General features: G+C 37.3%; 1 long non-coding RNA gene and 1 pseudogene across 2 annotated transcripts in view; one reads left to right on the top strand and one right to left on the bottom strand.

The window, feature by feature from the left end:
• LOC143441665 (uncharacterized) overlaps positions 1-13,251 on the top strand; it is a 127,571-nt gene that overhangs the window by 34,576 nt on the left and 79,744 nt on the right. The gene's annotated exons all lie outside the window — the stretch shown is intronic.
• On the bottom strand, positions 1,677-1,776 carry LOC117706362 (U6 spliceosomal RNA; annotated as a pseudogene).

A 13,251-nucleotide genomic window follows, 5' to 3' on the forward strand; every position in this document is an offset into this window, starting at 1 on the left:
GTTTTCCATAAAATATGAGGGACAATTTAAGCAAAACCCAGTTTAAAAACAATAGTATAACTTTGAGAAAGTTATCTCTGTGATGATAGTGTATGCTCAGCAAATTAGAAACACAAATATTGCAGTGTGTTCAGGATAAGGGATGTACCCAAGAATCAATGGGGGTGACCTTAGCTGTGACTCATTACACTGGGGAAGTAGAACCTAAGGAGGTCACTTCCTATAGCCATAGAGGAATCCTAGTGGAGCAATAGACGCCCCAACACATCCAAAAATCTTTCAACCCTAAACTTATTCTGTCTATATAAAATGAGGGCACAAGCGATGGAGAAGAAACTGAGGGAATTGCCAGCCATTAACAGGCCAACCTTGAGACTCATCTGGTGAGAGAGTACCAATCCCTAACACTATTAATGATTCTTTGTTATACTTGCAGACAGGAGCCTGTTGTCCTCTGAGAGGCTCCACCCAGCAGCTGAGAAATTACACTTAAGAGTTGTGTTTTGACATGTCAAAACACCCTGGCAAATACATATCCTCCCCCCCACTCATACTCACACTCACATACACACAATATTGATAAATAAAAAAAACATAAATAAATAAATAAATAAGCAAACTTAGAAACAAAGGAAAATCTAGACAATGACAAGTGCAATTTTTCTGTCAATAGTCTTGTTTTGGGTTAGGACACTGTGGCTTTTTGGAAGTGTTTTTCTGGACTCCTACATGAAAAGCAGGTAGGTTTACTGCACATCTTTACCACTTCTTCTTCTCCACAGAATGCATTCCCTCAGTGTTACCCCAATTCTGTAGTAGACCACCTGATGAGACCTCCACTTCCTCTCTGACCTACCTCCAGTGAATCATACAGATTTACATTGACCTTAATCCAAAACTTATCAAAATCTTCCCACTATTCTTAACTCCCAGCCTCATCTCTAGCAAGCATTCACTGGGAACCTGCCAGCTACCCTAGCAAGAGAAGCAGGTAAGCTAGCTGAAGATCCTCACATCTTCCTCTCTGTCACATCTATTTCACCTATATTATTCCAAGCTCTGCAGCAGACAAATAAAAGGACAAAATAACAGAGTGGATTTGAAAACAGAATTCATCCTTCTTCTGCATCCAAGAAACACACCATTAATTCAAGGATAGACATCACCTCAGTTTGAAAAGTTAGAAAAGAGAGTCAAAGTAAATAGAACTAAGAAGTGAGGTGGTGTAGCCATTTTAATATCCCAAAACATTGACTTTAATCCAAAACTTATCAAAAGAGATAAGAAAGGGTATTAAATAAGCTTCAAATGAAAAATCTCTCAGGTGGACATGGCAATTCTTAACATCTACAAACTGAACATAAGGCTATACATGTTTTTAAAAGAAACACTACTACAGCTTCGTTGACCCTAACACACTGATAGTGGATGACTTCATTTCCCCATCTGTACCAATAGCCAGATCATCTAGTCAAAACTAAATACAGAAATGTTGGAGCTAACAGACATTATAAACCAAATATTCCCATGTCACATGAACACAAAAGACTATGCCTTCTTCTCAGCACATCATGGAACTCTCACAAAAACTGACCACATACTTAGACTCAAAACGAGTCTGAACAGATACAAGAAAATCGAAATTACTCCCTGCATCCTTTTAAACCACCATTGATTAAAGCTGGGCACATGAATTTGTGTGTCATCCTTGCACAGGGGTCATGCTAATCTCCTCTGTATCGTCCCAGACACTATTATGGATGCCAAGAAGTGCTTGCTGACAGGAGCATGTTATAGCTGTCTCCTGAGAGGCTCTGCCAGATTGTGACAAATACAGAGGCTGATGCTTGCAGCCTACTACTGAACTGAGTATGGGGACTCCAATGGAGAAGTTAGAGAAAGGACTAAAGGAGTTGAAGTGGTTTGCAACCTCATAGGAAGAACAATATCAACCAACCAGATTCCCCAGAGCTCTCAGGGACTAAACCACCAACCAAAGAGTACACATGAAGACACTCATGGCTCCAGCCACATATGGAGCAGAGGATGGCCTTGCCTAGCATCAGTGGGAGGAGAGGCCCTCAGTCCTGTTAAGGCTCGATTCCTCAGAGTAGGGGAAGATCAGGCAGTGAGGTGGGAGTGGGTGATAGGTGGGAGAGCAACATCATAGAAGCAGGGGGAGAGGGATAAGATGTGGGGTTCCAGAGGGAAAACTGAGAAAGAGGACAACATTTAAAATATAAATACATAAAATTTCCAATAATAAAAATAGAAAAAAATGCTAAGCATCATCAACAACAAAACAATAGAAAGCTTAGATACTCACAAAAACTGAACAACCTACTAATAATGGGAAAAATGTGTCAAGACAGAAATAAAAAACAGGTGTTAAAGACTTCCTAGAATTGAATAAAAATGAAAACTCAGAACACCCAAACTTATAGAACACAATCAAGGTAGTAGTTCCAAGAGGCAAGTTCATAGCACTAAGTTACAAAAGACAAAGCAAACAACCAATCTAACAAAAACAGTGAGATCATTTACTAGTTACATGCATCCATCTATCTGAAAGCTGTAGAACAAAGAGAAGAGACTCTTTCCAAAAGGAACAGAAGACAAGACAAAACCAAACTGAAAACTAAAATCAATAAAAGCTTTTATTTTTGAAAAAAAACCAACACAACTGACAAACCATTATCCAAATTAACTAAAAAGCAGGGAAAGAATATTGAATTTAACAAAATTAGTGATGAAACTGGGGACATAAAAATAGACACAAAAGAAACCCAGAGGACAATAAAGAGGGTATAGTTTATAATCCTGTATTCTTCCAAATTGGAGAATCTAAAACAAATATATAATTGTTTCAATATGTACAACTTACCATAGTAAATCAAAATCACATAAGAATTTTAAACAGATCTAGAACCAAAACTTAAAAGTTTTACAACCAAAAAATTGCATTGCCAGAAGGTTTTAATAAAAATTCTACTAGACTTTTAAATAGGAGTTAATGTCAATACTTCTTGAATTATTCCACAAAATAGAAACATAAGGAACATTTCCAAATTCATGAGGCCACAGATACCTTGTTACCTAAACCACATAGAGACCCCCCCAAAAGAAATAGAGTTGTAGACCAGTTTTTACTACAAAAATTGATCTAATTATTTTCAATAAAATACTTGCAAACCAAATCCAAAAACACATCAAAAAGATCATACACTATAGTCAAGTAGGCTTCAATCAAGTGATTAAAAGATGGTATAACATACATTGTTCTACCAGAAGACCTAGCTATACTGCTCCTGGGCATGTACACAAAAGATATTCTACCATAAAACAAGGACATGTGCTCCATTATGTCTGTAGTAGCTTTACTCCTAACAGCCAGAAACTGGAAGCAACCCAGATGCTGCTCAACATCTGGAATGGGTACAGAAAATGTGACTCGATGGAACACTATCTAGCTATTAAACACAAGAACATCATGACTTCTGCAGGCAAATGGTTGGTACTAGAAAATATCATCCTAAGCAAAGCAACCTAGACCCAAAATGACGTACGTGGTATGTACTCACTGATAAGTGAATATTATCACAAAAACTCAGAATACCCATGATACAACTCACAGACCCTATGAAGCCCTGAGCAAAAGAGCATATGAAGGTTAGTCTGAAACCTCCAGCATACATGTAGCAGATGGCTGCCTTGTCTTGTGTCAGTGGGAAAGGATTTACCTACTCCTTTAGAAAGGTGATGCTCCAGGGTGGGTGGATGCTGGTGGAGGGGTGGGGCGGGCTGCCCTCTTATAGGCAAATGGAAGGGGAATGGGGGAAAGAACTCTGAAAGGGGAGATCTGGAAGGGTGACATTTTTGAGATATAAATTAATAAAATAATTAACTAGAAAAAAGAAAACCAAGAATTATGACAGTGAACTAGAGAAAAATAGAAAAAGGAAATGAAATAACTGAAAAATGAGGAGCAGATTTTTAGAGAATTATCAAAAAGGAAATTCAAATGCTAAGAACATTTAAAGAAATGTTCACCATGCTTAGCCTTCAAGAAAATTCAAATAAGCACTACTTTGCTTATACAATGGATTCTAGCTTAGTGGTTTCATGGATTTGTGTGTGGAAATGAGTGAGTGGGTCTCTGCATCTGTGTCAGTTTCATGGGATTTTCTTTTGGACTCTTATCCTTCTGTTTTGACCTATTATATTCTGTTTTTAGTTTATTATTTTCATTTGGAAGTCTGTTTTCTAATCTTTTGCTAATGAGAGACAGAAAAGTGGTGGATCTGGAAGGGAGGGGAGACTAATGAGAACTGAGAGAAGTGGAGGGATAAGAAACTGTAAGCATATATTATGTGACAGGGAGAAAAAACGTTTTTCAATAAAAGGAAAAAAAGTGTTTTCTGGTTTTATTTATTCTTACTTTAGTCTTTATTTGTTAACTTCATACCAAATATAGGCAACTTCAGCATGAAAAGATAGCCTACAGAGATGTACTAAGTAGAGCTATAAACATTGATAGAGTAGCAGGCACCTAGATCATGGCATTCCCTTTAGAAACATGTGGACTTGTTAATATGCTTTAATGAGCTATTGCATTTTAGCACTACCAAGCACTGGGAGTTTTTAATCTTCTTTAGGGCCGTGTCATATAACTCTACCCTTGATCATTTTATAAATTCAACATTAATTACTAGAATTGGGTCAGAACAGGTAAATTTTTAAATTCTATTATGACACAGCTTTCTACAAAACAGTTTTACCAATATTACTACTTAATATCTTTTGGACATACCTGATTAGTAATGACCAATAATTCTCATTGCTATGTGGTTTGCATATCACTGCTGATTTTATTCTGACACAATATCCTGAAGCATGCAAAAATTTTGACTCTGTACTATGAACATTACTTTTCTTGAAGATTCACAGCCCCTAAATAACAAGGCCAGTCTTGATGCAAGTCTCTACAATTAATTCTTTTTCTACAAGTAGCAATAGTCTCTAGAGTTCATAAAACTGACAATTATTTAGCGTACTTGATGCCAATTTTTAGTGTGAAGATGAATTAGATTCAAACCTTGCTTACAGAGGAAATACATGTTGATTCAAAAGATAAGATAAAAAAGTGCTAGTACCAATAACCATAGTCGTGGCCCGAAGGCTATGCTGAGCAAGTTCCCCAGGGGTAACAATAAAGTTTATTAGGTAAGTGATAAGAATAAAAAATTTATGACCTAAATCTGAAAGTATTTGTAAATTATATTTATGTATCCTTTCTGTGGCATGTATGCTCATATTTATCATCTATCATTTATCATGTGATTATGTATATATGTATGTATGTATCTATTTTTCCTCTTCTATTTAATCTATCATTTGTCTGTCTGTACATGTACAAATAAGATACATTCAAAATTAGAAATAAACATGGAAATGAATGTATACTAAGTTGATAACTTTAATACTAACAATTAATTGACATAGCATATTAGGCATGAGATTGTTGGAGGGAAATAAACATTAGATTATGAATATCCACCAACACAAATAGAGACATCAGTCACAACAAGCTATGACTTACATAGTTGCATTAGTCATGATCTGTGCTCCCAAGTTTGCTGAAAAATTTCACAATGAATTTTGGCACTGGTTGCTTATTTTTGGGTTCATCAAATCTGCTGTGCCAATTGTATAGCATATGACTGAAGGAACAACTATAACACTGGCTTTGTGTGAATTTCATATGATTGATTGTATTTTAAAACATTTAAGTTTATACATTTTAAACTTTATTTTCTTGCATGAAACAGTATATTTTGCTGAGAATATGTAAAACTATTTTGTAAATGGACGGCATATACAAGAAAAACTTCAAGTATGTGACCACAAACTTATTTGTAAACTGAAGTATGTTTTTAGCCCAAGTCATGGGTTTCCACAGAGCAATGTATACTGTATATGACAGAATGACTTCAAATCAAGAATACAGATATAGTCATAACAGCCTCAATCGCCCAGCCTGTCTTAGTTCCAACCATCTGAGACCCACATAGAACACGATGAGTTTCTACAGACATGTGTGGATCTCTAATGAGAAGCTGATACTCTATGGAGTATTTGCTTTTAGGCTCAATGGTCTCACACAACCCTAGTTGATCCTAGATACTCTCAAATACATGGTTCTCCACTGCTTTCTGAGTGTTGGCGTTAGTTCTCCCATGAATCATCATACCTGTACTATACTAAGTATTTTATATGTATAAAAAGAAATTATATTATATTATCAAAACATTAATTCAAGGAACAGTGTAAAATTCTTCAGTTTTATTTATTTATTTATAAACTGAGGGCCATATCTAGCTTTGTGGTCTTACTGCAGCTGAGGACTGCATTGATGCCCATGCCCCTGTTATTACCAAAGGTCACACATATGTCCTAAGCATGTGCTGCTACGGATGGTATCTGTGGTGTATGCTTCAACCAAGAGCCTTGTTGATGTGAGTGGTCTGTACTGTTGCCAAAGATCATCCTGATGTCTGTGTCACATATTGATATCAAAGAGTATGCAGAATCCCATAATCTCTGCTATCCTGGAGGCCATGTGACATTCCATTATCTATGTTCCAGCAGATTGTAAAGAGAAATGAAGCTACTTTACAGAGGTATCGATAACTGCAGACTCACAGTTGAGAAAAAGGAATGCAGGATGGTTCTGTGATAAGTCCTACTCCATCATCCTGCCCTGCCTCTCCAAAAAGTAACAGCCTTGACACATATCTATGAAAAGAATTCTTTTAAAAAGTATGATGAGGAGCAGAGGTGAGTCCCATGACCTCCATTGTCTGGTGCTGCGTTTGCCTTTCAGTCCTGAGGAGCCTTGTGAGACTCCACAAGCCAGTGGAGCCTCCAGGACATCTTGGGACTTTGTCCCACCAATCTCTTTCTGGCCTGATCTTCCTGGAGCACAACCAGCAGAGTTCAGTCCCTTGACCTCCATTGTCTGACGCAAGGCTCCCCCTGCCTTTAGGAGGAATCTTGCTGTTATCAGAATCATCCTGTGAAAACCAGGGAAAACCAGTGGCCTAAAGGACAGCATAAAAAAATAATAAACAACAGCCAGGAAAATATGGCACCATCAGAACCAAGCTACAAGAAAATACATTCAAAGAAATAGAGGCTTTAAAGGTAGAAACAAATAAAGAAGTACAAGAAAATACAATCAAACAGGTGAAGGATATGAATAAAAATATCCAAAGCCAGAAAGTTGAAAAGGAAGTAATACAAAAAACAAAAACTGAGGCAATCCTGGAGTTGGAAAACCCAGGAAAGAGAAAAGGAAGTACAGACATAAACATCACCAATGGAATACAAGGGGTGGAAGAAAAAATCTCAGGCATAGAAGATACAATAGAAGAAATCAATACATTGGTCGAAGAAAATGCAAAATCTAAAAAGTTTATGACACACAACATCCAGGAAATTAAAAAAACCTATGAAAATACCAAACCTAAGAATAATAGGAATAGAAGAAGAAGAAAAGTCCCTGCTCAAAGTCCCAGAAAGCATCTTAAACAAAATCATAGAAGAGAGACTCCCAAACCTAAAGAAATGCCTATAAAAACACCAGAAACTTACAGAACACCAAATAGATTGTTACAGAAAGACAATCCTCCTACCACATAATAACCAAAACACTAAATATCCATAATAAAGAAAGAATATAAAAATTTGCAAGTGCAAATGCCAAGTAACATATAAAGATAGACCTTTCAGAATTAAACCTGACTTCTCAACAAAGACCCTAAAAGCCATAAGATTCTGGACAGATGTCTTGCAGAACCTAAGAGACCACAGATGCCAGCCCAGATATTATCCTCTACACTATACTATATGGAAATTATCATCCCAGACTTCAAGCTGTACTACAGAGGAATAGTAACAAAAACTGCATGGTATTGGTATAGAAACCGAGAGATTGATCAATGGAATTGAATCAAAGACACAGAAATAAACCCACACAGCTAATGACACTGGATTCTTGACAAAGCAGCCAAAACTATATACTGGAAAAGGGATAGATAACATCATCAACAAATGGTACTGGTCTAACTAGATACCTACACATAGTAGAATGCAAATAGATCCATATTTATCACCCTGTACCAAGTTCAAGTTCAAGTGGATCAAAGACTTCAACATAAAACAAAACACACTAATTCTAATAGAACAAAAAGTGGGAAATAGCCTTGAACTCATTGGTATAACAAACAGAACACCAATGGCTCAGGCTCTAAGATCAACAATCATTAAATGAAACCTCATGATACTGAAAAGCTTTTGTAAGGCAAAGGATACCATCAATAGAAAAAAAAAAAAAAAAAAACCACAGCTTACAGATTGGGAGATGTACTTCACCAACCCTTCATCTGATAGAGGTCTAATATCCTAAGTATATAAAGAACTCAAGAAGTTAGACACAGCCCAAATAATCCAATTGAAAAATAGGGTACAAAGCTAAACAGAGAATTGTTAGCAGAGGAATCTCTAATAACCATGAAACTCTTAAAGAAATGATCAGCCTTGTTAGTCATCAGGGAGTTGCAATTCAAAATGATCTTGAGAATCACTTTACAGCCGTTAGAATTGCTAATACCAAAATTCAAGGAACAGCCCATGCTGGCAAGGATGTGGAGTAAGAGAAAACATTCCTCCACTGCTGGTGGAAGTGCAAACTTTTACAACCATTCGGAAAATCAATTTAGTGGTTTCTCAGAAAGTTGGTAATAGTTCTACCTCAAAACCCAACTATGCCACTGAGCATATACCCAAGGGGTATAGTCAAGGGGGATGCTCTACTATCTCACAAGAAACTTGGTCAATTATATTCATAGCAGCTTTATTCATAATAGCCAGAAACTGTAAATAACCTAGATATCCCTCAAATGAAAAATGAATAAAGAAAATGTGGTTCATTTACATAATGGAATTTTACTCATCTATTAAAAACAAGGATATCATAAAAATTTCAGGCAAATAGATGGAACAAGAGAATATCATCCTGAGTGAGGTAACCCAGATCCAATAAGATATGTACTCATAACTGGATATTAACCAGAAAATACAGAATAACTACACTATAATACACAGACACAAAAAGGCCAAATAACAAGGGGGGTTCAAGGGACAAGGGATGAATCTTTCTCAGAAGGGCCAATAAATCAATTTTAGAGGTGGATGGAGGAAGAGAACTGTGTGAGAGAGGGATAGAGAGGGGATCTAGTTTGTGAGGTTCAGCTATAGGGAGAGCAGGGGAAGGAGAAGGGAAATCAATAGTGCAGAGGCTGGGGTGGGGGTAGTCTCTAGGATTTGGCTGAGACTTGGGATAAAGAGGGACCCAAGGGTGTCTATAGGGGCAGCTCTAGCTGAGACTCCTAGCAGTGGAGAATATGGATCCTAAAATGACCACTTCCTATAGCCAGGCAGGACGACCAGTGGAGTGATAAGGACAGCAAACCATCCAAATTATTTTAGACCCAAAATGTATCTTACCTACAAGAAATGCAGGGACAAAGATAGAGCAGCGATGGAGAGAATGCCCAATCAATGATTATAAAATCAATACCATAAGTATGAACTAATCTGTCACGTTTATTGATACTCTGTTATGCTTGCAGATAGGAGTCTAGCATAACTGTCCTCTGAGAGCTCTACCCAGCAGCCAATGGGAACAGATTCAGAGATACACACTGAAATATTAGATGTAATCCATGGAGTCTTATGGACGAGTTAGTGGGGGTTATTGAGAAACCTGAAGAAGGCAGGGATTCCACAGGAAGACTGAAAGAGTCAACTACTCTGGACCCTTGGGGCATCCCAGAGACTAAACCACCAACTGAAAGATGAGAGCAGGCTGGACCTAGTCTTCCTGCACTTAGCAGATCTGCAGCTTGGTCTTCAAGCATGTCACCCAGTAACAGGAGTAGGTGCTTTCCCTGAATCTTTTGCCTGCCTGTGGATCTCCTTCCCCTGGCTGGGTCCCTTGTCTGGCCTTAGTGAGAGGATGTGCCTAGTCTTGCACTGACTTGATGTGCTGGGGGTGGGAGAATGGGTGCCAAGGGGTAGAGGCATAGGGACATAAGGAGTGTAGAATCAGGGGTTAGGGTGATGTCCAGAGGGGGATCCTTGTACTCAAAGGAGAAGGAGAGGGATGATCTGCATGAGGGGTTGCTGGAAGGAGAAAGGAGGCTTATATTGGGATGTAAATTGAATAAATAAATAAAATTGGGATAGAATGCTGAAGCATAGCTCTTCAAAAACTGATGGCTTCTGGGCAGGGGTATGGGTAAGGAAATACTCAGTTTTCTTTATGTGGCTGGTTGCTGAGAGTTTGATCATGCTCCAGTGAATATATGGGCAACACATGCTGGATTAGTTATGTTTTTCTTTTATGTTTTTCCCTCATTCTTATTTTATTTTAGGGGAGCCTGGTGGTCACAAGCATGTGGTGGCAGACCTGGGAGAACTGGGAAGTGAGTGTGATTGATGTTTTATGATGTAAAATACTCAAATAATAAATAAAAATATTATGTAGAAAAGAAACACTACTATATTACAGTTTGACCCTCACATAATGACAGTAAGTGACAATAACAAATACTAAATGGAAAAGTACTGCATCTAACTGACACTACAAACTGTATTGGACATAACAAATATAATGTCATTTGTTTATAAAAATTAAAAATTTAAAAATTATACAATTATGGTGGAATGATATGGATATTTTTTTTCTGGTAAATGAGTGAGTGGCCAGATCCTTTAGCTTAGTTCATACAAAGTCACAGGTGGTATGGACTCAAATAATGGATAAAGGGGATTGATCAAAAATACCTCAAAGTTGACAAAGTGTCGTGTACATACAAAGCTCCCCAGTTTCTAGCAGATAGTCTTCGTATGAATAATTTGGAAATAAATTAATATCTAAATTATAAACATATTAATTTATATTCTAAAAGGTTCTATATTTGTAATTCTCTAATGTTCTTCAGAGGTTATTAAAACAAATTGAGGTAAAATTACTTAATAGAATAGTACAGACTTAATGCAGAATTATTATTGCCAAACTGCATTGTTGATTTTAAAATTATTAATAAAAACCGGTGAGTTTTGCAAGTTTGATTGTCTTTATACAAAAACATGAAGATCAAATACATTGCATTTAATTAAGCCTAAACTTTCCAATTTTCAACCTTAAATATAATTTCTTTCATTTTCAGATAGAGTTATTTTAAACAGGTTTTAAAATGATATAATATTTGTTATTTATGGTTCATTGAATTATGTTGTGATATGTGGTTTAAGCATCAGAGGCATACAGTAGCAGGTATAAAAATTTTGAAGGGGCAATTCGCCAATAGAGAGTTTTCAGAGAGCCTCATTCCTCTTTTCCAAATGTGGACCGCAAAAGGGGGTCTCTTTGTGCTTCATGACGAAATCTTCAGTGAAATGCCAGCTTCAAAGAGTCTAGGTAACTTTTAGTCACAGACCAAGCTTGCATTGTAATAAGAGGCGGGAACAGCTCCATTTCCTTTCTGTCCCCATCTCCAGCTAATCAGACATTTGTTCTTCAAAACTTTAAATAACCTATGATTATTTTTTTAATTAATTTTTATTGGATATTTTATTTACATTTCAGATGTTATCTCCTTTCCCCATTTCACCCCATCCAGAAACCCCGCATCCTTCCCTCCTCTTCCTGCTTCTATGAGAATGTGCCCTCACACGCCAACCCACTCCCATCTCCCCACCCTTAAATTCCCTCACACTGCAGCATCTGGCCTTCACAGGACCAAGGACTTCCTCTCCCACCTATGCTGGACAAGGCCATCCTCCCGTACATATACAGCTGAAGCCATGAGTCCCTCCCTATTTGGTCCCAGGTGATCACACATGGTATGTACTCACTGATAATTGGATATTAGCTCAAAAGCTCGCAATATCTAAGATACAACTCACAGATCACATGAAGATCATGAAGAAGGAAGACCAAAGTGTGGGTGCTTTGGTCCTTCTTAGAAGGAGTAACAACTTACTCATAGAGCGAAGATGGAGACAAAGTGTGGGACAGAAACTGAAGGAGGCGCCGTCCAGAGACTACCCCACCTGGGTATCCATCCCATATATAGTCACCAAAGGCAGCCACTGATGTGGATGCCAGGAAGGGCATACTGACAGAAGCCTGATATAGCTGTTTCCTTACAGGTCTGTCAGAGACTGACATATACAGAGGCAGATGCTCACAACTAACCATTCAACTGATCATGGGGTTCCCAATGAGGAAGTTAGAGAGAAAACTGAAGGAGCTGAAGGGTTTGCAGCCCCATGGGGAGAGCAATAATAATATTATTTTTTTAATGATGTGAATTGGTTTTTATTATTTGAATTTAAAAGCTATTTATCAGAGAGAATAGTACATTGCTTATGAAATAGCTCATCATTCTGCCTCAATAGTTTCCCCAAACATGGTTAATTCAGTCATCCACCTGCCATCCACGTGTCATTTTTTTCTCCTTTTATCCTTGTTCACTAGAGTATGGACACATACCAGTTTATACATTAAAAGGAGCCAGTACATTTCTTAATCCCACTTCATAACTCTAGAGGCTATCATTCCTCTATCTTTTAATTTCTTATTTTTTTTAACACTACTATTATTGAGTTTTGTTGGAGATAATATGTTGTTGTTCTGTGGACTTTCTAAGTTGTATATTACTAGATAGAACTTTTTTTTATATTTTTATTGGATATTTTATTCATTCACATTTTAGATGCCATCCCTTTTCCCCATTTCACCTCCCTAGAGACCCCCTATCCCATCCTTCCTCCTCCTTTTTGGTTTTATACCATTTTAATTACATGCAAGTATTAAGGTCCGTTTTAGATTGAGGGTCTAGCAATACAGTAGATAAAAATAGTCAAAAAAAAACAAGCAAGACAATAAACACAAATAGTCAAAGAACAGGCAAGGCAATAAACAAAGTTCTGAGATCACTCCCATGATCACTGTTTCTAAGGGCTTATCAGGATGACCAAAATATCTGAGCCAACTTCCCTGTCCTAGCCCAAAGTCATTTTCATGTTTGAAGCCTACTTCATTTTTCTAGCCTAAGATTTAGATTCATGCCTACAATTACTTCTTTGTTCTAGCCTAATGTCAGATTCCTTCCTGAAGCC

This window comes from Arvicanthis niloticus, chromosome 3, assembly GCF_011762505.2.
Source record: "Arvicanthis niloticus isolate mArvNil1 chromosome 3, mArvNil1.pat.X, whole genome shotgun sequence".
Classification (NCBI taxonomy): Eukaryota; Metazoa; Chordata; class Mammalia; order Rodentia; family Muridae; genus Arvicanthis; species Arvicanthis niloticus.